The sequence below is a fragment of the Lucilia sericata genome, unplaced genomic scaffold (assembly GCF_015586225.1).
Source record: "Lucilia sericata isolate MDLA Ls3-8-SP2 unplaced genomic scaffold, ASM1558622v1 Contig000464F_arrow, whole genome shotgun sequence".
In the NCBI taxonomy this organism is placed as follows: domain Eukaryota; kingdom Metazoa; phylum Arthropoda; class Insecta; order Diptera; family Calliphoridae; genus Lucilia; species Lucilia sericata.
Window position 1 is genome coordinate 63,246 of NW_023994479.1, and position 23,945 is coordinate 87,190.

The 23,945-nt window shown below is 30.8% G+C and overlaps 1 protein-coding gene across 1 annotated transcript in view; it reads left to right on the plus strand.

Annotated features, from left to right (window-relative positions):
- The first annotated feature begins 10,780 nt into the window (after positions 1 to 10,780).
- The window catches only part of LOC119605205 (DNA-directed RNA polymerase II subunit RPB9), a 158,502-nt gene continuing 145,337 nt past the window's right edge, over positions 10,781 to 23,945 (plus strand). The window contains exon 1 of the mRNA XM_037958165.1: positions 10,781 to 10,847. The gene's annotated coding sequence lies outside the window, so the exon portion shown is untranslated. The remainder of the gene's footprint in view (positions 10,848 to 23,945) is intronic.

Genomic DNA, 23,945 nt, shown 5'->3' on the forward strand with positions numbered 1-23,945 from the left:
ACGAAAATTTAAAATAATTTTAAATAGTTTAATAACATTAAAAAGAAATCGAAGATTTGGGTTTTGCACAAATCTACATATTAAACGGTTGGAGGATAACGAATTACGATATAATGATCAAGTAAAGAACTAGAACTGAACTCGAACTAAACTAAAATAGAACTGAATTATAAGTGAACTAAAACTGAACTAGAACTGAACTAGAACTGAACTAGAACTGAACTAGAACTGAACTAGAACTGAACTAGAACTGAACTAGAACTGAACTAGAACTGAACTAGAACTGAACTAGAACTGAACTAGAACTGAACTAGAACTGAACTAGAACTGAACTAGAACTGAACTAGAACTGAACTAGAACTGAACTAGAACTGAACTAGAACTGAACTAGAACTGAACTAGAACTGAACTAGAACTGAACTAGAACTGAACTAGAACTGAACTAGAACTGAACTAGAACTGAACTAGAACTGAACTGAACTAGAACTGAACTAGAACTGAACTAGAACTGAACTAGAACTGAACTAGAACTGAACCAGAACTGAACTAGAACTGAACTAGAACTGAACTAGAACTGAACAAGAAATTACTAGATCTAAAACTTTCTATTCAACTTTGCTCTTGTCTGATAGTCGGTGTAGTGTCTTTTTGGATTTCACTGTTTGGAATTAGAAGATAATCATCTAATTAGTTTACAAAGATATAGAACATTTTCAAAACAAATTGTATATCTCTTAGAATAGAAGGGTGTCCGCATAAACTTACCCAACAATAAAAACTAACAGTACCGGGAGAAGCAACAGCAGTACCACCACACTAACTGTCAGAACTCCTCTGCACTGTTTAATGATAGCGCACAAAAAGAACAGATGACAATGACAATAATGCTGCTGACAATGATGAAGTTGATGTTTAAGGTAATGATACACTGCAGTGCTGACGACGGTGATGCCAGCAACAATACCAATGATGATGTTGACAATGATGAAACCACATCTAAATCAGTTTGATATCAAAAGTACTTTTGTTTTCGCGTTTTTGCTCACATAAAAAAAATAAAACTTCAGCTGAGTTTTTGTTTAAATATTTTTAGAGTTTGTTATTCCCCCCAATATTTTAACGGCGTTCATGAAATGTTGACAATGACTATCATATAGAGTTTATTCAGTTAACGCTCCTTCTTCTGCTTTGCATTGAAGTTGAGTTCAACAAATTATATGGGGGTTTATCAAGTACTCATAATCTTTAGTTTGTTTTTTATTTATTTTCATCTTTTTGTATCTTCGGCAACTGAATCAGCATCGCATCATCGTCTTCATCTTCATTCAGTGGCGGCAGCAGTCAGATTTTTATTTTATTTTATTTTGTTTTTAATTTCACAGTTTTGAACAACCGCTGTGTGTGTGCGCGTTCGTGTTTTTAACCCTTCATTGTCCGCTTTGCCAAGAGTAATATGCATGTTGCTGTTGACGATTCTTCGAGTTTTAATATCGCTCAGCTGACGTTTTCACATTCTCAGCAAGTTTATTATGTTTTTTTTTTTGTTTGTCTGTTTGTCCTCATTTTTTTTTGCTGTTTTGGACAAAAGATCTTTTATTTTCCCTTTTTACAATAAAATATTCACTTTTTTTGTTTTAAACGTAAACAACATTTATTCATGCCCTTCCGTTTTTTAGTTCTTTTTTCTTATTTCTGTGATTATTATTTTTTCACTTTTGCTGCCGATTTCGTTTTGCATTTGGTTTATGTTAACGATCTTTGTGATTTTTCTTTATTTATGTTTTGAATTTGAGTACCCTACAGTTAAAGGGGGAAAACCTGGTTGGTGTGTTTGGAATATTATTAAAAACAGAAAGGATATCAATGTATGTAATTATTGGACTAAATAGATTGTAGATAGATAGATAGATAGATAGATAGATAGATAGATAGATAGATAGATAGATAGATAGATAGATAGATAGATAGATAGATAGATAGATAGATAGATAGATAGATAGATAGATAGATAGATAGATAGATAGATAGACTAGATAGATAGAAGATAGATAGGATAGATAGTGATAGATAGATAGATAGATAGATAGATAGATAGATAGAGTAGATGATAGAAGATAGATAGATAGATAGATAGATAGATAGATAGATAGATAGATAGCTCGATAGTTGATAGATAGATAATAGATAAGATAGCTAGATAGATAGATCGATAGATAGATGATAAGATAGATAGTAAGATATATAGATGAACAGTAGATAGATAGCTAGATTAGAATAGATAGATAGATAGCTAGATAGAATACAGATTAGATCGATAGATAGATAGATAGATTAGATAGATAGATAGAAGATCGATAGATAGATAGTAGATCTAGAATGATAGATCGATAGATAGATAGATAGCTAATAGATAGATAGATAGATAGATAGATAGATAGATAAGATAGATAAGATAGATAGATAGATAGATAGATAGATAGATAGATAGGATGATAGATAGATAGATAGATAGATGATAGATAGATAGATAGATAGATAGATAGATAGGATAGATAGATAGATAGATAGATCGATAGATAGATAGATAGATAGATAGATAGATAGATAGAAGATAGATAGATAGATAGATAGATAGATAGATAGATAGATAGATAGATAGATAGATAGATAGATAGATAGATAGATAGATAAGATAGATAGATAGATAGATAGATAGATAGATAGATAGATAGATAGATCGATAGATCGATAGATCGAATCGATATATGATCGATAGATCGATAGATAGATAGATAGATAGATAGATAGATAGATCGATAGATAGATAGATAGATAGATAGATAGATAGATAGATAGATAGATAGATAGATAGATAGATAGATAGATAGATAGATAGATAGATAGATAGATAGATAGATAGATAGATAGATAGATAGATAGATAGATAGATAGATAGATAGATAGATAGATAGATAGATAGATAGATAGAAGATAGATAGATAGATAGATAGAGAGATAGATAGATAGATAGATAGATAGATAGATAGATAGATAGATAGATCGATAGATAGATAGATCGATAGATCGATAGATCGATAGATCGATAGATCGATAGAGATAGATCGATAGATCGATAGATCGATAGATAGATAGATAGATAGATAGAGATAGATAGATAGATAGATAGATAGATAGATAGATAGATAGATAGATAGATAGATAGATAGATAGATAGATAGATAGATAGATAGATAGATAGATAGATAGATAGATAGATAGATAGATAGATAGATAGATAGATAGATAGATAGATAGATAGATAGATAGATGATAGATAGATAGATAGATAGATAGATAGATAGATAGATAGATAGATAGATAGATAGATAGATAGATAGATAGATAGATAGATAGATAGATAGAGATAGATAGATAGATAGATAGATAGATAGATAGATAGATAGATAGATAGATAGAGATCGATAGATAGATAGATAGATAGATAGATAGATAGATAGATAGATAGATAGATAGATAGATAGATAGATAGATAGATAGATAGATAGATAGATAGATAGATAGATAGATAGATAGATAGATAGATAGATAGATAGATAGATAGATAGATAGATAGATAGATAGATAGATAGATAGATAGATAGATAGATAGATAGATAGATAGATAGATAGATAGATAGATAGATAGATAGATAGATAGATAGATAGATAGATAGATAGATAGATAGATAGATAGATAGATAGATAGATAGATAGATAGATAGATAGATAGATAGATAGATAGATAGATAGATAGATAGATAGATAGATAGACTCTAGTGTCAAAAGATCACTATGTTCCAATTGTAATATTTAACTCTCATTTTTACTTTAATCTTGTCAGAATAAGCCAAACTTTGGCAGGGTATACAAGAGTCGGCTAAGTCTAATAACACTTTAGTTGTATTTTTTGGTACTGATATATAGTATGACGTTGTTGCTCCTGCTGCTGATGACGTCTGCTGTAACTGCTGTTACGGTGGCGACATTGAGAAATATTCAGATTTAGATTTAATACAACAGCAAAAACCAATAAATACAAAACAAAAACAACAGAAGAACGGTGGTAAGTTGTATGTTAAGGTAGGCAAGGGTTCTTTAAACTTTATTCAACTTCTTATACTTTTCGTTGTGACCACTACTGAAGGTAGTGTTTTACTTTTGTACATTAAAATCTTTGGGTTAAAGAAGTATGCATCCGTTAAACGCCAAATAATCTGAGAATAAAAACAAAACGTTAAATAAAATACAGTGAACAATAAAAGTAGGTTGTTAACAGAAATACATATGTAAATTTTATTTGGAATACAAAATAATCTCTCAGTTCTATAACAGAAACAAATAGCAGATTTATATGCAATTATATCCACCGATCTGTTCAACATCAACTCTAAATATTCTATGTATCTAGGGATAATAGCACTATGGGTTTGATCTAAGAATCGTAACTGACTGTATACATTTTTGATTTATTGTAGTCTTAGTTGATGTTGTGGCAGCAGTAGTGATGTTGCTAGTAGTTTATGCATATCTGTATATATTTTGTATTGCTGTTGGTAATTTCAAGGTTTTTTTAACCAAGAATAAGCATATGTTTTCTTTGTTTTTTTCTTCGATAATATTTGTGGTAGTGATTTCCTCAATGAAAGGGAAACAACACAATTGTTTAGGTCGTTTGTAAAGTAGGTCTGTAGGATGATTATCTTCATTAGCAGCAACAACAACATTATTATCATCAACAAACAATAGTAGCAACATGATCATTACTGCAAACATTACCAGAATCTGCTAGAAGTACCAGCAGCAGTTCTTTAGAATCATCAGCATCATCGTTTTAATAATAAAGTAGATGATGATCATTATTTTGTTGATCATCTTCTTTATCATTATGATCACTTTCAATTTTTATTATTCTGTTTATTTAGTACTTTTATTTATTTTTTTCTGCTTAAAAAGAAACCAAGACAACCACTTGTAAGGTTGTTTTGGTTTACTTTTTTTGGTGTTTCTGCTGTTGTTTTGTTTCTGTTGTTAGTTTACGTAGATTTATGTTGCTGATTATTTTTGACACAATACATTTATTAAATAACTGACAGTTCACTTGTCTTGTCATATTGTAAGTTTTAATCAACATGTGCATTTTACTACAAATTTATTTTAGTTGTGTTTTATTATTGTTGTTGTTACAACGTGCTTTATGAAAAGTAAGAGTTAAAAACTGTAAAAAGAATTTTTGAAAAATTGCCTATTAAAAGAAAATTTCCGAAAATTGAGAGAAATCTTCCCAAAAATTAAAAAAATATTTCTATAAAAAGGGGAAATTTTCCGAAAATTTTCTATGAAAACGAGGAAATTTGCCAAAATTTCTATAAAAAATTTTCTGTAGGAAAGAGAGAGAGAATGTTGAACTGAACTAGAACTGAACTAGAACTGAACTAGAACTGAATTAGAACTGAACTAGAACTGAACTAGAACGAAACTAGAACGAACTAGAACTGAACCAGAACTGAACTAGAACTGAACTAGAACTGAACTAGAACTGAACTAGAACTGAACTAGAACTGAACTAGAGCTGAACTAGAACTGAACTAGAACTGAACTAGAACTGAACTAGAACTGAACTAGAACTGAACTAGAACTGAACTAGAACTGAACTAGAACTGAACTAGAACTGAACTAGAACTGAACTAAACTGAACTAGAACTGAACTAGAACTGAACTAGAACTGAACTAGAACTGAACTAGAACTGAACTAGAACTGAACTAGAACTGAACTAGAACTGAACTAGAACTGAACTAGAACTGAACTAGAACTGAACTAGAACTGAACTAGAACTGAACTAGAACTGAACTAGAACTGAACTAGAATGAACTAGAACTGAACTAGAACTGAACTAGAACTGAACTAGACTGAACTAGAACTGAACTAGAACTGAACTAGAACTGAACTAGAACTGAACTAGAACTGAACTAGAACTGAACTAGAACTGAACTAGAAACTGAACTAAACTGAACTAGAACTGAACTAGAACTGAACTAGAACTGAACTAGAACTGAACTAGAACTGAACTAGAACTGAACTAGAACTGAACTAGAACTGAACTAGAACTGAACTAGAACTGAACTAGAACTGAACTAGAACTGAACTGAACTGAACTAGAACTGAACTAGAACTGAATAGAACTGAACTAGAATGAACTAGAACTGAACTAGAACTGAACTAGAACTGAACTAGAACTGAACTAGAACTGAACTAGAACTGAACTAGAACTGAACTAGAACTGAACTAGAACTGAACTAGAACTGAACTAGAACTGAACTAGAACTGAACTAGAATGAACTAGAACTGAACTAGAACTGAACTAGAACTGAACTAGAATGAACTAGAACTGAACTAGAACTGAACTAGAACTGAACTAGAACTGAACTAGAACTGAACTAGAACTGAACTAGAACTGAACTAGAACCTGAACTAGAACTGAACTAGAAACTGAACTAGAACTGAACTAGAACTGAACTATACTGAACTAGAACTGAACTAGAACTGAACTAGAACTGAACTAGAACTGAAACTAGAACTGAACTAGATCTGCACTAGAACTGAACTAGAACTGAACTAGAACTGAACTAGAACTGAACTAGATCTGCACTAGAACTGAACTAGAACTAGAACTAGAACTGAACTATAACTAAACTAGAACTGACTAGAAACTGAACTAGAAACTGAACTGGAACTGAACTAGAACTGAAACTAGACTGAAACTAGAAACTGAACTAGAACTGAACTAGAACTGACTAGAACTGAACTAGAACTGAACTAGAACTGAACTAGAACTGAACTAGAACTTGAACTAGAACTGAACTATGAACTGAATAGAACTGAACTAGAACTGAACTAGAACTGAACTAGACTGAACTAGAACTGGAACTAGAACTAGAACTGAACTAGAACTGAACTAAATGAACTAGAACTGAACAAGAACTGAACTAGAACTGAACTAGAACTGAACTAGAACTGACCTAGAACTGAACTAGAAAATAGAATTTTTTTAGAGAAGATCCGAAATTCTTTTTTACGAGAAAGAATTTTAGAAATGTTCAAAAAGGAAGTTGTTTTTAATTTATCGAAGATTTAGAAGCATTTTCGAAATATCTCTTTTATAGAAAATTTTTGAAAATGTCCTTTTTACAGAAAAATTTTCCCAAGCGAAATGTTTTTCCTTTTGCTTCATTAAATATCGCATCGGTTTATGTATACAAATAAATATATTTATGTACTTTTGTTTTTAACAAAAAATCTCTTTTTGCAACTGACCGGGTTTATTATAATGACAACATAAATATCATCAACAACAATACGGGCATTAAACAAAAACTACATACAACTGCAACAGCGGCAGCATTAGCAAAAAAAAAAAAATCGTAAACAAAACGTCACGTTAAATGGGTCACACGATACACGAAACTCATCACTGGGTGCAACATAAACGACTGAACTGCACAACACTGAATGCAACAAACAATTCAGGACAGTACAGCAGTCTGGACTGTGCAACAGAAACATGAAAAATAAAAGATAAAAAAATAAAATAATTTAAATAAAAAACAAAAACAAGAATGAACAAAATACATTCATCCATATTTAATGATATTTTCATTATCATATTGTACGAGTTGTAGTAGTGGTTGTTTTTGTTGTTTTTTAATGATAATAATATTTAAATTCTGAAAATTGCATTTAATTTATTTTATTGTGTAATATTAAATATTGATACATTGATATTTTAATACAATATTAAAGACACACACACAAACTCACATACAAATAATCTGTAATACAGACAAACTTCCATTTACGCATCCATACATATTTAATAATAATTTTTGTAAAAAAAAAAACACAACCGTAATGTGTTTCAATTATGGCAAAGTTTAAAGAATTTATAAAGGGATTTATTGAAATAAAAACCTATCAATTTCAATGCAGATTATAGAATAATATAATGCTTTTAGTGTTTAAATATAATGTAAAAGGCTGAAGGATAATAAAAAAGCCTATTACAACTTTCGTATACCAAAACTTTAATTGGTTTAATTAAAATTTTAATTGATATTTTTATAATAAAATTATTGTGTATTGGAAGTAATTGGATAAAGGTTATACAAATTCCTAGGAAAGAATAATATTCACTGGAAAGAGTTTCCAGTTTCACTAGAACTAACTGAACTAGAACTGAACTAGAACTGAACTAGAACTGAACTAGAACTGAACTAGAACTGAACTAGAACTGAACTAGAAGACTGAACTAGAACTGAACTAGAACTGAACTAGAACTGACTAAAAGGAACTAGAACTGAACTGAACTAGAACTGAACTAGAACTGAACTAGAACTGAACTAGAACTGAACTAGAACTGAACTAGAACTGAACTAGAACTGAACTAGAACTGAACTAGAACTGAAGTAGAACTGAACTAGAACTGAACTAGAACTGAACTAGAACTGAACTAGAACTGAACTAGAACTGAACTAGAACTGAACTAGAACTGAACTAGAACTGAACTAGAACTGAACTAGAACTGAACTAGAACTGAACTAGAACTGAACTAGAACTGAACTAGAACTGAACTAGAACTGAACTAGAACTGAACTAGAACTGAACTAGAACTGAACTAGAACTGAACTAGAACTGAACTAGAACTGAACTAGAACTGAACTAGAACTGAAACTAGAACTGAACTAGAACTGAACTAGAACTGAACTAGAACTGAACTAGAACTGAACTAGAACTGAACTAGAACTGAACTAGAACTGAACTAGAACTGAACTAGAACTGAACTAGAACTGAACTAGAACTGAACTAGAACTGAACTAGAACTGAACTAGAACTGAAACTAGAACTGAACTAGAGCTGAACTAGAACTGAACTAGAACTGAACTAGAGCTAAACTAGAACTGAACTAGAACTGAACTAGAACTGAACTAGAACTGAACTAGAACTGAACTAGAACTGAACTAGAACTGAACTAGAACTGAACTAGAACTGAACTAGAACTGAACTAGAACTGAACTAGAAGTGAACTAGAACTGAACTAGAACTGAACTAGAACTAGAACTGAACTGAACTGAACTAGAACTAGAACTGAACTAGAACTGAACTAGAACTGAACTAGAACTGAACTAGAACTGAACTAGAACTGAACTAGAACTGAACTAGAACTGAACTAGAACTGAACTAGAACTGAACTAGAACTGAACTAGAACTGAACTAGAACTGAACTAGAACTGAACTAGAACTGAACTAGAACTGAACTAGAACTGAACTAGAACTGAACTAGAACTGAACTAGAACTGAACTAGAACTGAACTAGAACTGAACTAGAACTGAACTAGAACTGAACTAGAGAACTGAACTAGAACTGAACTAGAACTGAACTAGAACTGAACTAGAACTGAACTAGAACTGAACTAGAACTGAACTAGAACTGAACTAGAACTGAACTAGAACTGAACTAGAACTGAACTAGAACTGAACTAGAACTGAACTAGAACTGAACTAGAACTGAACAAGAACTGAACTAGAACTGAACTGGAACTCAAGTAGTTAGTTAGTTGTTAGTTAGTTAATTTGTAGGTAGTAGTTAGTTAGTTAGTTAGTTAGTTAGTTAGTTAGTTAGTTAGTTAGTTAGTTAGTTAGTAGTTAGTTAGTTAGTTAGTTAGTTAGTTAGTTAGTTAGTTAGTTAGTAGGTAGTTAGTTAGTTAGTTAGTTAGTTAGTTAGTTAGTTAGTTAGTTAGTTAGTTAGTTAGTTAGTTAGTTAGTTAGTTAGTTAGTTAGTTAGTTAGTTAGTTAGTTAGTTAAGTATAGTTAGTTAGTTTAGTAGTTAGTTAGTTAGTTAGTTAGTTAGTTAGTTAGTTAGTTAGTTAGTTAGTTAGTTAGTTAGTTAGTTAGTTAGTAGTTAGTTAGTTAGTTAGTTAGTAGTTAGTAGTTAGTTAGTTAGTTAGTTAGTTAGTTAGAGTTAGTTAGTTAGTAGTTAGTTAGTTAGTTAGTAGTTAGTTTAGTTAGTTAGTAGTTAGTTAGTTAGTAGTTAGTTAGTTAGTAGTAGTAGTTAGTTAGTTAGTTAGTTAGTTAGTTAGTAGTTAGTTAGTTAGTTAGTTAGTTAGTTAGTTCTTTCATATAAAGACTGCTGAAAATACGATCGTTAACATGATCATGCAATTATTTCAAATTATGACATGCCTATTTGTCATGTGCTTGATTATCGGAAAGTACTCCTTAAATAAGATTTTTTGTTAATTTATTCCATATCAACATATTTGTATTACTTTTTTCTTCATGCTGTTGGTGCAACATCCAAACTGTTGCCAATAAAATGTTTATATCTACATATAAATGAAAAAATTAATTTAATTTTTTCACCTATTTTTTTCACATATTTTTTAAATTTTCTGATAAATTTTGTGGGCGTAACTGTTAATCGATTTTGTTTAAATTTAGTTTGGTTTTTTTTTCATTTTTTCATATTTGTATCATAAATATTAATCAATCACATAAAATTTTTTGAAAGTTGTTTAAATTATATTTATTATTTATTTTTAACACATTTTTATTAAGTTCTTTTATTATTTTTTTTGTTAAAATTTATGTCTAACCATTTGAAATTAGTTCAATTGGCATAAATTTATTCATAAATTTTTTATGTTTATTTTTCATAATTCGTTTTTTTATAGTTTTTTTCTAGTTTTGGAGTTGAACTTTTTCATCAAACTTGTTAAATCCAAAAAAAAATAAGGTGAGTTTATTTATCATTTTTTAAGTAAATATGTTGACATTTGTGTCAATTGTGGTTAGTAGTAGGGGAGAGATATGCTACGTGGGGTATTGGTAGAAGCTTTAGGATTCTTAAATTCTGAATGTCCGTCCTAATATTGGACGAATATCTCTTTCATTTATGGGCATAAATCTTAACTTTTCAAATGGAAATTGAGAAAAACTCTCTCAATGGAATGGTTTTATAAAGAAAACTGTTCCCAGAAAATACATTTCTAAAACTATTATTTTCTTTTCAAAGAAAACTAGTCTCAGTGAATCGAACTGTTGTTGGCCTAATCCTACTGTTTTGTCACCTACATACACACTTCCAATCAATTTCCGCTATTAACACTTATCAGTTATTTTTCTAATTTCAACCTAAAACTAAATCGAAAACACGTAAATTTTAATTTATGTTTCACCTTCTGCTAAAACTTGTCGTACATTTCTTGTAAAATATTTTCCTTTAAATACTCATAAATAACATTTAATTAAAAACACTGAAATTTAAAGCCATAGTTAACGAAATTATTAAATATTTATTTACAACACAACAAAAACAACAAGAACAAGAACAAACAAGTAACAAAAACTACTTATTAGTAATAATAATGTTTAATAGACACTTACTTGCGTCTCAGACTCGTAAGATAAATTAAAGTTTTATTGTAAATAAGAATTAAATATTTATGATACGACAACTTATTTATAATTTACTTGTATTTAATGTTGCTGCTGCTGCTAATGCCATTGCTGCTGCAGACTCCGTTACAAGTACAGAGATTAAAGACATGACAAAATAAATTGAAACATTTAAAAGTAATAGAATTATAAATAATATATTGAAAAAAAAAAAACAACGAGTGAAGGTGTTTAATATTATTAGAAATTTTATAAATATCTCTTATGTTAGACATAAAGTGTTTAAACTACCCTCGTATATGTTTAAAATAATATTCTTGTTTAAATAGCTAAATCTAAGGTTGAACATAATCATGTTAGCATTAATTACAGTATTTTTACATTATAGTGTTACCAAATGGAAACCATTTAAAGAGAATTACAAGTTATTTGCAATAATTTAATATTACGTGCAAATGGAGTTTTCTTAAATTGCATTAATTTTAATGATGTAATTTGTTTAATAATAAATTTATTCAATTATTTTGTTCTTTTTATGGCAAAAAATTCTCTTTTTATACAAATTTTTCTGAAAATTTCTTTTATTTATAGATAATTTTTTTAAAAAATATTTATAAATTTCTCATATTCAAACTACTCACTGGGATCTCTCATTTCTCAATTTCTATTGTTTTATAGAAAATTTTTGATAATTTCTTTTTTGTAGAAAATTTTTTGAAAATGTATCTTTATTTATTGGCAATTTTTGAAAATTTCTCTTCTTTTATAGAAACACTAGCTTTACCCAGTGTGCTTTGCTACCCTAAAAGCAATATAAATAAAAAACCCGCTTAACAATTTTGAAGATTCTAACTGCAATAGTTCTCTAGATTTACAATATGTTACATATTAGTGATGCCAAGCAAATTACTGAAAGTTCGCCAATTTCTATCTTTTTCCTCCAAAATATTCAGATGATTATTGAAGCAATTTCTGCAAAATTTGAAGAATCTAGTTCTATTAGTTTCCCAGATAAACGAAATTTTATATTTAAGTCATATGGGAGTTGTCAAGTTCCCCATTGAAAGTCCGCCCGTTATACTCTAATTGTTCAGATGAATGTCAAAGTTTTTCAAGTAAAATTTGAAGATTCTAGCTCTAATAGTTTCTAAGATATACGATTTTTTCTAATTAATTCATATGAGGGCTCCACGCCCCCATATGAAAGTCCGCTCGTTTTCCCCCAAAAAGTTCAGTTGAATATTTGAAGAATCTAGTTCTATTAGTTTCCCAGATAAACGAAATTTTGTATTTAATTAATATGGGAGGTACCAAGTCCCCCATTGAAAGTCCGCCCGTTATACTCTAATCGTTAAGATGAATGTCAAAGCTCTTCAAGTAAAATTTGAAGATTCTAGCTCTAATAGTTTCTCAGATATACGAATTTTTCTATTTAATTCATATGGGGGCTCCAAGCCCCCCCAGATGGAAGTCCGATCTTTTTCATCCAAAATGTTCAGACGAATATTTAAGTTCTTAGTGCTAAAGTTGAAGAATTTAGTTTTATTAGTTTCCCAGATAAACGAATTTTTGCATTTAATTAATATGGGAGGTGCCGCTCCCCTCATGGGTAGTCCGCCAATTTATTTCCCAAAATGTTAACATGGATGTTAAAGTTATTTGTGCAAAATTTTAAGATTCTAACTGTAATTGTTTCTAAGATAAACGAATTTTTGTTTTTAATATATATGGGAGGTGCCACGCCCCCTAATGCTAGTCCGCCTACTTTTTGTCCTAAATAATCATATTGACACTAAAGTGGCTCCGACAAAATTTGAGGACTCTAACTGTTATATTATCTCAAATATACGAATTTAATATTTTCTAATATGGGCGTGGCACCTCGCCCATTTGAAATTTCAAAATAAAAAGTAGCCTATTACCTATTCCAGACAGTTTGTAGTCTATAACGTTCAAACATACAAACATACAAACATACAAACAAACACACATTCATTTTTATATATATAGATTTTTAAAATTTCTCTTCTTTTATAGAAAAATTTTTGAAATTCCTATTTTTTATAGAAAATTTTTGAAAAATTCTCTTTTTTATATATATTTTTTTGTTTTTATAAAATTTTTTTGAAATTTGCTCCTTTTTATAGGAAATTTTTAAAAATTTCTCTTTTTTATAGAAAATTCTTGAAAATTTCTCTTTTTTATAGAAAAATCTTGAACATTTCTTTTTTTTATAGAAAATTCTTGAAAATTTCTCTTTATTATATAGAAAATTTCCTTTTTTATACAAAATTTTTTTAAAATTCACTTTTAAAAATTTTTTTTAATAAAACATTTTTTTAAATATCTCTTTTTTCACAGAAAATTTCGTAAAATTCTCTTTTGATAGAAAATTCGGAAAAAACTCTTAGTTTAGAAAAATTTCGGAAAAATTCACTTTTGATAGAAACATTTTGGAAAACACTCTTTTGATAGGAAATTCGAAAAGTTCTCTTTGTTTAGAAAAATTTCGGAAAATTCTCTTTTGATAGAAAGTTCGGAAAATAGTCTTTGTTTAGAAAAATTTCGGAAAAATTCTCTTTTGATAGAAAAATTTCGGAAATTCTCTTTGTATAGAAAAATTTCGAAGAAATTATCTTTTTATAGAAAAAATTCGGAAAATTCTCATTGTATAGAACACTTTCGGAAAGATTCCCTTTTGATAGAAGATTTTCGGAAAAATTCTCTTTTTATAAAAAACTTCGGAAAATTTTCCTTGTAAAGAATAATTCGAGAAAATTCTCTTGTTATAGAAAATTTTTGGAAAAATTCTCTTTTTATAGAAAAATTTCGCAAAAATTCACTTTGCATAGAAAAATTTCGAGAAAATTCTTTTGTTATAGAAAAATTTTGGAAAAATTCTCTTTTTATAGAAAAATTTCGGAAAAATTCTCTTTTGATAGAAATATTTCGGAAAAATTCTCTTTTGCTAGAAAAATTTCAGAAAAATTCTCTTTTGATAAAAAAATTTCGGAAAAATTCTCTTTTTATAGAAAAATTTCGGAAAAATTCTCTTTTTATAGAAAATTTTCAAAAAATTCTCTTTTGATAGAAAAATTTCGGAAAAATTCACTTTAGATAGAAATGTTTCGGAAAAATTATCTTTTGCTAAAAAAATTTCTGAAAAATTATCTTATGATAAAGAAATTTTGGAAAAATTTTCTTTTTATAGAAAAATTTCGGAAAATTCTCTTTTGATAAAAACATTTCGGAAAAATTCTCTTTTGATAAAAAAAATGACGAAAAATTCTCTTTTGATAAAAAATGTCGTTAAAATTCTCTTTTGATAAAAAAACTTCGGAAAAATACTCTTTGATAAAAAACTTTCGGAAAAATTCTCTAATAGAAAATTTTCGGAAAATTCTCTTTTGATAGAAAATTTACGGAAAAAAACTATCTTTATAGAAAATTTTGGGAAAATTTTTCTTTAAAAAAGAAATTTGTGAAAAAATACCTTTTTAAAGAAACATTTGCAATAAAGAAAAATTTAAAAAAAATTATCTTTTTAAAGAAAACTTTCGGAAAAATTCTTTTCTGATAGAAAATTTTGGAAAAATTCTCTTTTGATAGCAAATTTTCGAAAAAAAAAAAATGTTTATATACAATTTTCGGAAAAATTCTCTTTAAAAAAAAAATTTGCGAAAAATCCCTTTTTAAAGAAACATTTGTAATAAAATATACCATTTAAAAAAACATTTTTCAAAAATTCTGTATTTTTATAAGAAGAAAACCGTTTTTCTATTAAAAATGTTCGCAAATTTCAATTTTCGAAAATAAATTTTTTTATGGCAACTCTTTTATAACTAATAAGTTCATACCTTTAAAAAAACTTTTTTGTGTAAACAAAAACATAAATAAAGTATCAAAACATACCAAGTATGGTCACGGGTTATAACAGCTTTCGGATTTATACATATCAACATATAAATTTATGTATGTACTTATAAACATTGCTGCCAAGTGGAAAATTCCAAAATCAAATCAATTAAAACGAAAAAAATAATATAAATAAAAAAACTTCAATGTCACTGGTCACTTTACTAACAGAACTGCTGCTAATTTAAGAATATAATCAATAAATTTGAAAAAAAAATAACAGAAAAAAAAAAACGCTAAAACACTTTCACAGTTTATGCTCGTTATAATACAAACTTGTAGTAAAAAAAATAACACCAACTATGCTTAAAGCTACATAATTTTGTTGCTGAGTGGAAATATATACTAAAGCTGTTGTTGTTGACGTAGTAGTTGGTGTAACATATTGACGCCACAAAAACCAAAATCAACCCAACATAGTAATGAACCAAAGAAATCCAAAGAAAAAAAAAATCATAGCAAAATCAACTAAAATATACTGAACTCAGACTGAAACTGAAACATTTCTGCAACATTTGTGTGTTTAGCCACAAGAAAACAAGAACAACAATACCAACAACTATAACAACAGAAAGTTCGTACACATCAAAACAGTAACAACAAGTAACAGCAACTAATAATAACAGGCAACAACATGAATAACAGTGACACAATGTCACAAACAATATTTGAGTTATAAATCACCAACAATACAACTACAAGAATTGTTACAAAAACACACACACATTCCTACACCCATGATAGTAAGGCCACAACAGAGATTTTAATAGTCACCAACCCAAACCCTCTGCACCAACCTTCACAAGTCAAAAACTGTAACTGTTTTCGAATAGTTCAACTCATAATTTTACTCTCAAGAATTATTGTTAATAAAATTTCAAAATCACCTGTTAAAAAATAGTCTCGAATATATTTAGACTAGACTATAGTGTGGACTATAGACTATAGTCTGGACTATTGAGTAGACTATAGATAGGACTATATACTAGACCAGACTATAGTCTATGCTATAGGATATACTATAGCCTATGCTATAGACTAGACTATAGACAAGACTATAGACTAGACTATAGACAAGACTATAGACAAGACTATAGTCTAGACTATAGACAAGACTATAGACTAGACTATAGACAAGACTATAGTCTGGACTATAGACAAGACTATAGTCTGGACTATAGACAAGACTATAGTCTGGACTATAGACAAGACTATAGTCTGGACTATAGACAAGACTATAGTCTGGACTATAGACAAGACTATAGTCTGGACTATAGACAAGACTATAGTCTGGACTATAGACAAGACTATAGTCTGGACTATAGACAAGACTATAGTCTGGACTATAGACAAGACTATAGTCTGGACTATAGACAAGACTATAGTCTGGACTATAGACAAGACTATAGTATGAACTATAGACAACACTATAGTATGAACTATAGACAAGACTATTGTCTGGACTATAGACAAGACTATAGACAAGAATATAGACAAGACTATAGTCTGGACTATAGACAAGACTATAGTCTGGACTATAGACAAGACTATAGTCTGGACTATAGACAAGACTATAGTCTGGACTATAGACAAGACTATAGTCTGGACTATAGACAAGACTATAGTCTGGACTATAGACAAGACTATAGTCTGGACTATAGACAAGACTATAGTCTGGACTATAGACACGACTATAGTCTGGACTATAGACAAGACTATAGTCTGGACTATAGACAGGACTATAGTCTGGACTATAGACAAGACTATAGTCTGGACTATAGACAAGACTATAGTCTGGACTATAGACAAGACTATAGTCTGGACTATAGACAAGACTATAGTCTGGACTATAGACAAGACTATAGTCTGGACTATAGACAAGACTATAGTCTGGACTATAGACAAGACTATAGTCTGGACTATAGACAAGACTATAGTCTGGACTATAGACAGGACTATAGTCTGGACTATAGACAAGACTATAGTCTGGACTATAGTCTGGACTATAGACAAGACTATAGTCTGGACTATAGACAAGACTATAGACAAGAATATAGACAAGACTATAGACAAGACTATAGACAAGACTATAGACAAGAATATAGACAAGACTATAGACAAGACTATAGACAAGACTATAGACAAGACTATAGACAAGACTATAGACAAGACTATAGACAAGACTATAGACAAGACTATAGACAAGACTATAGGCAAGACTATAGACTAGACTATAGACAAGACTATAGACAAGACTATAGACAAGACTATAGTGTGGACTATAGACAAGACTATAGTCTGGACTATAGACAAGACTATAGTCTGGACTATAGAGAGGACGATAGTCTGGACTATAGACAGGACTATAGAGAAGACTATAGTCTATAGACATATACTATATAGACAAGACTGTAGTCTGGACTATAGACAAGACTGTAGTCTAGACTATAGACAAGACTGTAGTCTAGACTATAGACAAGACTGTAGTCTGGACTATAGACAAGACTATAGTATGGACTATAGACAAGACTATAATCTGGACTATAGACAAGACTATAGTCTGGACTATAGACAAGACTTTAGTTTGGACTATAGACAAGACTATAGATAAGACTATAGTCTGGACTATAGATAAGACTATAGTCTGGACTATAGATAAGACTATAGTCTGGACTATAGACAAGACTATAGTCTGGACTATAGACAAGACTATAGTCTGGACTATAGACAAGACTATAGTCTGGACTATAGACAAGACTATAGTCTGGACTATAGACAAGACTATAGTCTGGACTATAGACAAGACTATAGTCTGGACTATAGACAAGACTATAGTCTGGACTATAGACAAGACTATAGTCTGGACTATAGACAAGACTATAGTCTGGACTATAGACAAGACTATAGTCTGGACTATAGACAAGAATATAGTCTGGACTATAGACAAGACTATAGTCTGGACTATGGACAAGACTATAGTCTGGATTATAGACAAGACTATAGACAAGACTATAGTCTGGACTATAGACAAGACTATAGTTTCTAAGTGTTGAGTTTTACATAAATTTTTTGTCGAGTGTAAGATCTATTATGTGCCTGAGTATTACGGGTGTAATATGCACTTACAGTAAGTTGCATGTATGCTGCCTATTAATATGTTGCTGCTGTTCACTGCAGCAGCTACTACAACATACTTGCCTAGAAAGCCTTCTTAAGTTAGAATTATTTTTGTTGTGTGCAAGTATTTGTTGCAACTTCTATTGCGTTAACTTAATAAGTTCTCCTGTTGCAGTTGTTACTGTATAGCGTGTGGTTAAAAGTAAAAAAATATCCATATTTTTAATTGTGCTTATTGCTGTTGGTTATTTTATACATTTTGCTGTTGTTTATTTTACTGATTTTTCGATTTATTTTTTGTCTTATGATTATGACAAAGATTTATTACAATTCATAAACAGTTAAACCCAAAAACAAATGCAAGTTGCTACAACATAGTTAGCAACTTGGGATGCAGTAATATTGTGATGTGTCTGTTGTATGTTTTTTTTATTTTTTAAGAACTTATCATCTGCAAGATTTGGTTTGAAAACTTTATGTTGTTAGCAGGATATGTAGTGCAGTGTTCAGTTTGTTGGTTGTAACAAGTTAATAAACTTCGTGGAGTATCATTTGTAATGATGCTTGTTGTATTAGGACGCAATACAAGTTTATTAAGCAACTATCATTGATCCTCGAGTAGATGATATCGGATTTTTTTCATTGTTATTTTTTAGAATCTTAATCGATCATTGTTTCTAATGAAAATGAAATCATAAGCTTACTCCGTATGATTTATCTAAAATTAGTTAAATTGGGTACTATCCGAGTTGAAGCCGAGGGGTCTTGAAAGATTTTGCATTTCCGAAATGCTGCTTGAACTCTATAAAATACAATAATATATTTAGCGAATCCTTACTCACGATAAAAATGGTTCCTTTATGGTAACTCGATGTCAAGCCCCATCAACCAGCCGAATCGACACTTAAAGCTAATATCCATGTCAGTAAGCTAATCGATTGTGAGCTACTGATCCATTCCATTACGGTAACACGATGTATGTGAGATTTGAAGCCCGATCAACCAGCCGAAACGACACTTAAAGCAAATATCCATGTCGCAAAGCTTATGCGATGTACTGTCGATTATAAGCTACTGAAATCAGACCAGATCATCTCAGGGAACCAGTACTCTTTGGAACGAAAATCGACAGTTTTGACTCAGACGCCTTAGTGTACTACTTTCGATCGATACGTAACACTCTCTCTGGGATGCACTTTACCTCAGAACAGGGTATCCGGAATTGGTTTGATTCGTTGTTGGCCTCAAAAGGTGAATAATTCTTTTAGCTCGAAAGCGGAGGCATGTTACCTTGATGAATTTTCTCCATTTTGGTGTTAATGTAATCTTAGGAAAACCTCTTGAGTCCTCTAGTCTGCCGGAACTACAAACTGTTGATGATCAAATGTATCCTCGGTCTTTGATTTGAAATGGGGTCAAACCAGAGTACCACATAATCTGATACCACCGGAACCGATAGCCCACAAGGCAAATTTTTAGATTTTGTCTAGTTTCGGTTATTGGGGAGATCCCTTTGGAGTGCTGTGGTTTAAGCCCGAATTCGAAGGAAGAGAATGTTTGTTAAAGGACTGATACACGGTAAAGTTCGTGATAAGTTCGGTGCTGTTGCCGAGACAACAGATATCTCACAGAGGAATGACTTGGGACCAAACGTTGGAAATATGTGTTGGTTTCAAGTGTATATGATACAGAAAGGATCCATCCATCCCTATACCTGGAGTAAATGTGTCGGATGTTGTTATCTATGAGTGTGTCTAATGAATGAAAAGTGTGTGAATGGATGAAATATATGTTATACTAGTGAGAACATTGAATATTCCTTCCTTGTCCAGTTATGTTCAGGGTTTCCTCTGTTCATACCAGATTTACTACAGTGTAATAACAAGTCCTCGACTTATTTGATGGATTCGTGTTTCGGTTTACCGAATACGTCTCTAGGTACTGTTGCCGGCTTAACAGAGACCATCTCAACTGAATAGTTCTTAAAGGGAAGTTGATGTTTTTGTATCTCGGAGCAGCAATGTTCAGAGAGATTTTATAGCTCGAGTACTTGAGCCAATTAATTATACAGGGACCGGCAGAACGATCTACAAAGATTGCCTCCGGCATGTAAGATGCTCAAAGGGGTGGTGGTGAGTTTTCTAATCAGCTCACCCTGTGATTGACAAAATACCACCGTTAAATAAGGCCAACACGGCAGGTGTTCTTTTAAAGCACTTTCACTTCTTGTCTGTGTGTCTGAAATCAATTTTTCGAAGGCCCAGATGTCTCCGGGATCCAAATTTTCTATTTAAAATCAGCAAAATCAACAGAGGAAGCTGTATATTGTTATTGTTTTATTAATGCCAAAGCTTGCCCTACTTTCTATGTAAGCTACTAAACATACTTTTAATTAGTCCAATTAACTTTTTTGCTAGCTCCCTACAAATTGCTTCGATACTAATAACTTAATATATTTACTAGTTAATAAATATTTTGAAATACAATAAAACCATAACTAATTAAATTTTGAAAAAGTTGCTGGAAAAAAAATCCAACTTAAACATCCCCCAACACCCACCCTTAATAGTTAATATATGCATTTCAAAATCCTAAGTTCTACACACTTTCAAACATTCATTTCGTAAAATAAGTGAGAAAAAAGTCATTAATATGAGTGTAAAATGTCAGATCGTCATGTTGCAAGAACTAGTCAGGCATAAATATGCCTCAAATAAAAATAACTCATATATACAACAGCACACTTCTCTGTACATAGTAGTTATAGCTGTGTGTTTAAAAGAATTGACTCAACTTTTTCAGGGAAAAATTTCAACAAAGAAAAAATACAACAAAATTGAGGGAAAAACATCATGTTTAAGGGAAAAAACCTTTATGGAGAAAAAAAAAAACTAGAAAGAAAATATATAACGTCAACATAAATAAAATATTGGAGGGTGATTTATGGTTCTCAAAACATAGATGGATTAAGGGTAACGAAGAAGACATAGAAGAGACCATTAAAGCAGCAAACAGAACATACAAACACACACACACACACAAACAAACCGTAAAAAAATCCTACTGCTGTCAGCATTTTGACGATGTTGGTTTAAGTGTATTTGAGCAAAAAAAAGTTAGAAACTCATACTAAAATACAACCCTGTTGATTTAGTTAAAAGCGACAAATCCACAGCAACAACTACAACAACCTTAAACGCTAAGGGAAAAAAATAACCGTTAAAAAATCAATATGGCTTCTTAGAGAGCAGCATTTCACAATAAATGACTCAAAACTCTGTGAATATAAATATTTTCTAAACGATTTATTTTATTCTCTTTATGGCTAGTAGAAAAAAATTGAAAAAAATACAAGCGAAAAAAATGGAAAAAATCCTAAAAATAATCGCAGAAAAAAATTTCTATATTCTTTATAAAAATAGCAATAAAAAAACTCCGCCCACTTAAGACGCTTGCGCTTTAATTGCACATTTCTGCAATGCATTTTTTATTATTTCATACAAAAGTTATTTAAACATTTTGTGAAAATAAAAATGTTTACTTATCAACCCCCCCCCCCCTACCGCAAGCCCTACCAAGACCCTTTCCTCTGTCCTACCTAAATAAACACCTCTAATGACCGACCGAGCGAGCGAGTGAACGAACGTTATGTACGTTGTGGTCTTTTGTAGTGAAAAAAAAAATAGAAACTGTAGAGCGTTGATTTTCGTTGTAAAATGGTTTGTTGCTAACTTGTAATTTATTGCTCGCTCTGTACCTTTAGCGTCATCGTTGTTGTTGTTGTTGTGTTGGTAATTGTTGCCCTCGTCAACAACAACAAGAACAACATCATCATCATCATAGACGTCGTCATTTGTACTAATATAATTGTCGGTTTTAATATCTATACTATCATACTAATTCTACGTAGTTAGTTAGAGTTTTCAAGGTGTTTGTTTGTCAGAAGTCTGTAGGTCTAATAGAATCAAATCATTCATTAAAATCAATCAGAACATTAAGGGACAACCCATAGTTAATAGAGTAACTAATCTGTTCTTATATATAGATAGTGTAGGGTACGATTAGTAACTGAAGTGTACTGTTCGTAGTAAGATCAGTCATGCGCAATTTTTAAACGTTTAATCTAATTTTCATAGATTGCGTTCTTGGGTCTTGAGAAAATCTTCAATCGTGATTTAAGTCAAACTAATTACATCAAATATTGCGAGACATTGACCTTAGATAAATGATCATGAATAGGTGGAACATTGAAGCAAGACCCTCCATCATCAGCTGCTGCACAAACTGATCTATATATAACGGGCATAAAAAACCCGGTAACGAAGTTTAATTACCGGCAGCCAGACAGATCATTATAAAGTGGAACATTGAAGCAAGACCCTAGATAATCAGCTGCTGCACGAACAGATCTAAGCTCGGAGATATAACGGGCATGGGGATCTTCTTTGAAAAACCCAGTAACGAAGTTAAATTATCGTGCTAATACGGAATATGTAAAATGATCTAGATTAAATATAGTGCAGGCAGATCTGAACATATTTTCCGAAAACCAAAGTGAAAAAATGCAATCGGCTTTTCTTCCAGTGATAAGTGCTATGGATAGTAGGCTACTCGGATATGATCGCTAATCTATCATAATTGCATGTAAACTTACACTAACACTTTCATTTAAAGCGATCTTGTTTGATTTCAACTACTCAATATTGTAGTGGAATCATTACAAGAACTATCCAAACAATAACATATAATAAGCGCTGTGTCATATCGACACCAGGCTACTCGGATATGATCGTTAATCTACACTTTCATTAAAAGCGATCTTGTTCTACTCATTCTATTTTGAAGGAAATGATCTAAACTACTCAATGTTGTAGTGGAATCTTTACAAGAACTATCCAAACTACAGCATACAGTTTCTCCCATTTGAATCGTTCTCTTTCAGCAACGTATTGAACTTTCATTTAAAACGATCTCACTACTATTTTAAGGAAATGGACCAAAACATTGTGCTCTTTCTAACCACCTCAGATTTCATTAAAGATTGTATACTGAAATCTTCTCAATTATTGAAATTAGAGAGATTTTATTAATCCTACGATTAATCTGAATTTGAGCTGAAAAAGGCAATTCACATTATTATCTGTGGTAGCACTTCCGTATATTTATACTTTCATTTAAACCCATCTCATTGTGCCCATCTCTCTTTTAAGCAAATAACCTAAACTAATAGTACTAAGATCTCTTAAGAAATATCCAAACGATTTCTCATTCTAATCGTTCTCTTACTACACTTCACAGCTTTCATTAAAGAACATACGCTTTTCTCATTTAAAGCGTTCTCTTTCTATCAACCACAGAATTATAACACACTGTTTTGTACTCAAATCTTTTCAACAACGATTTC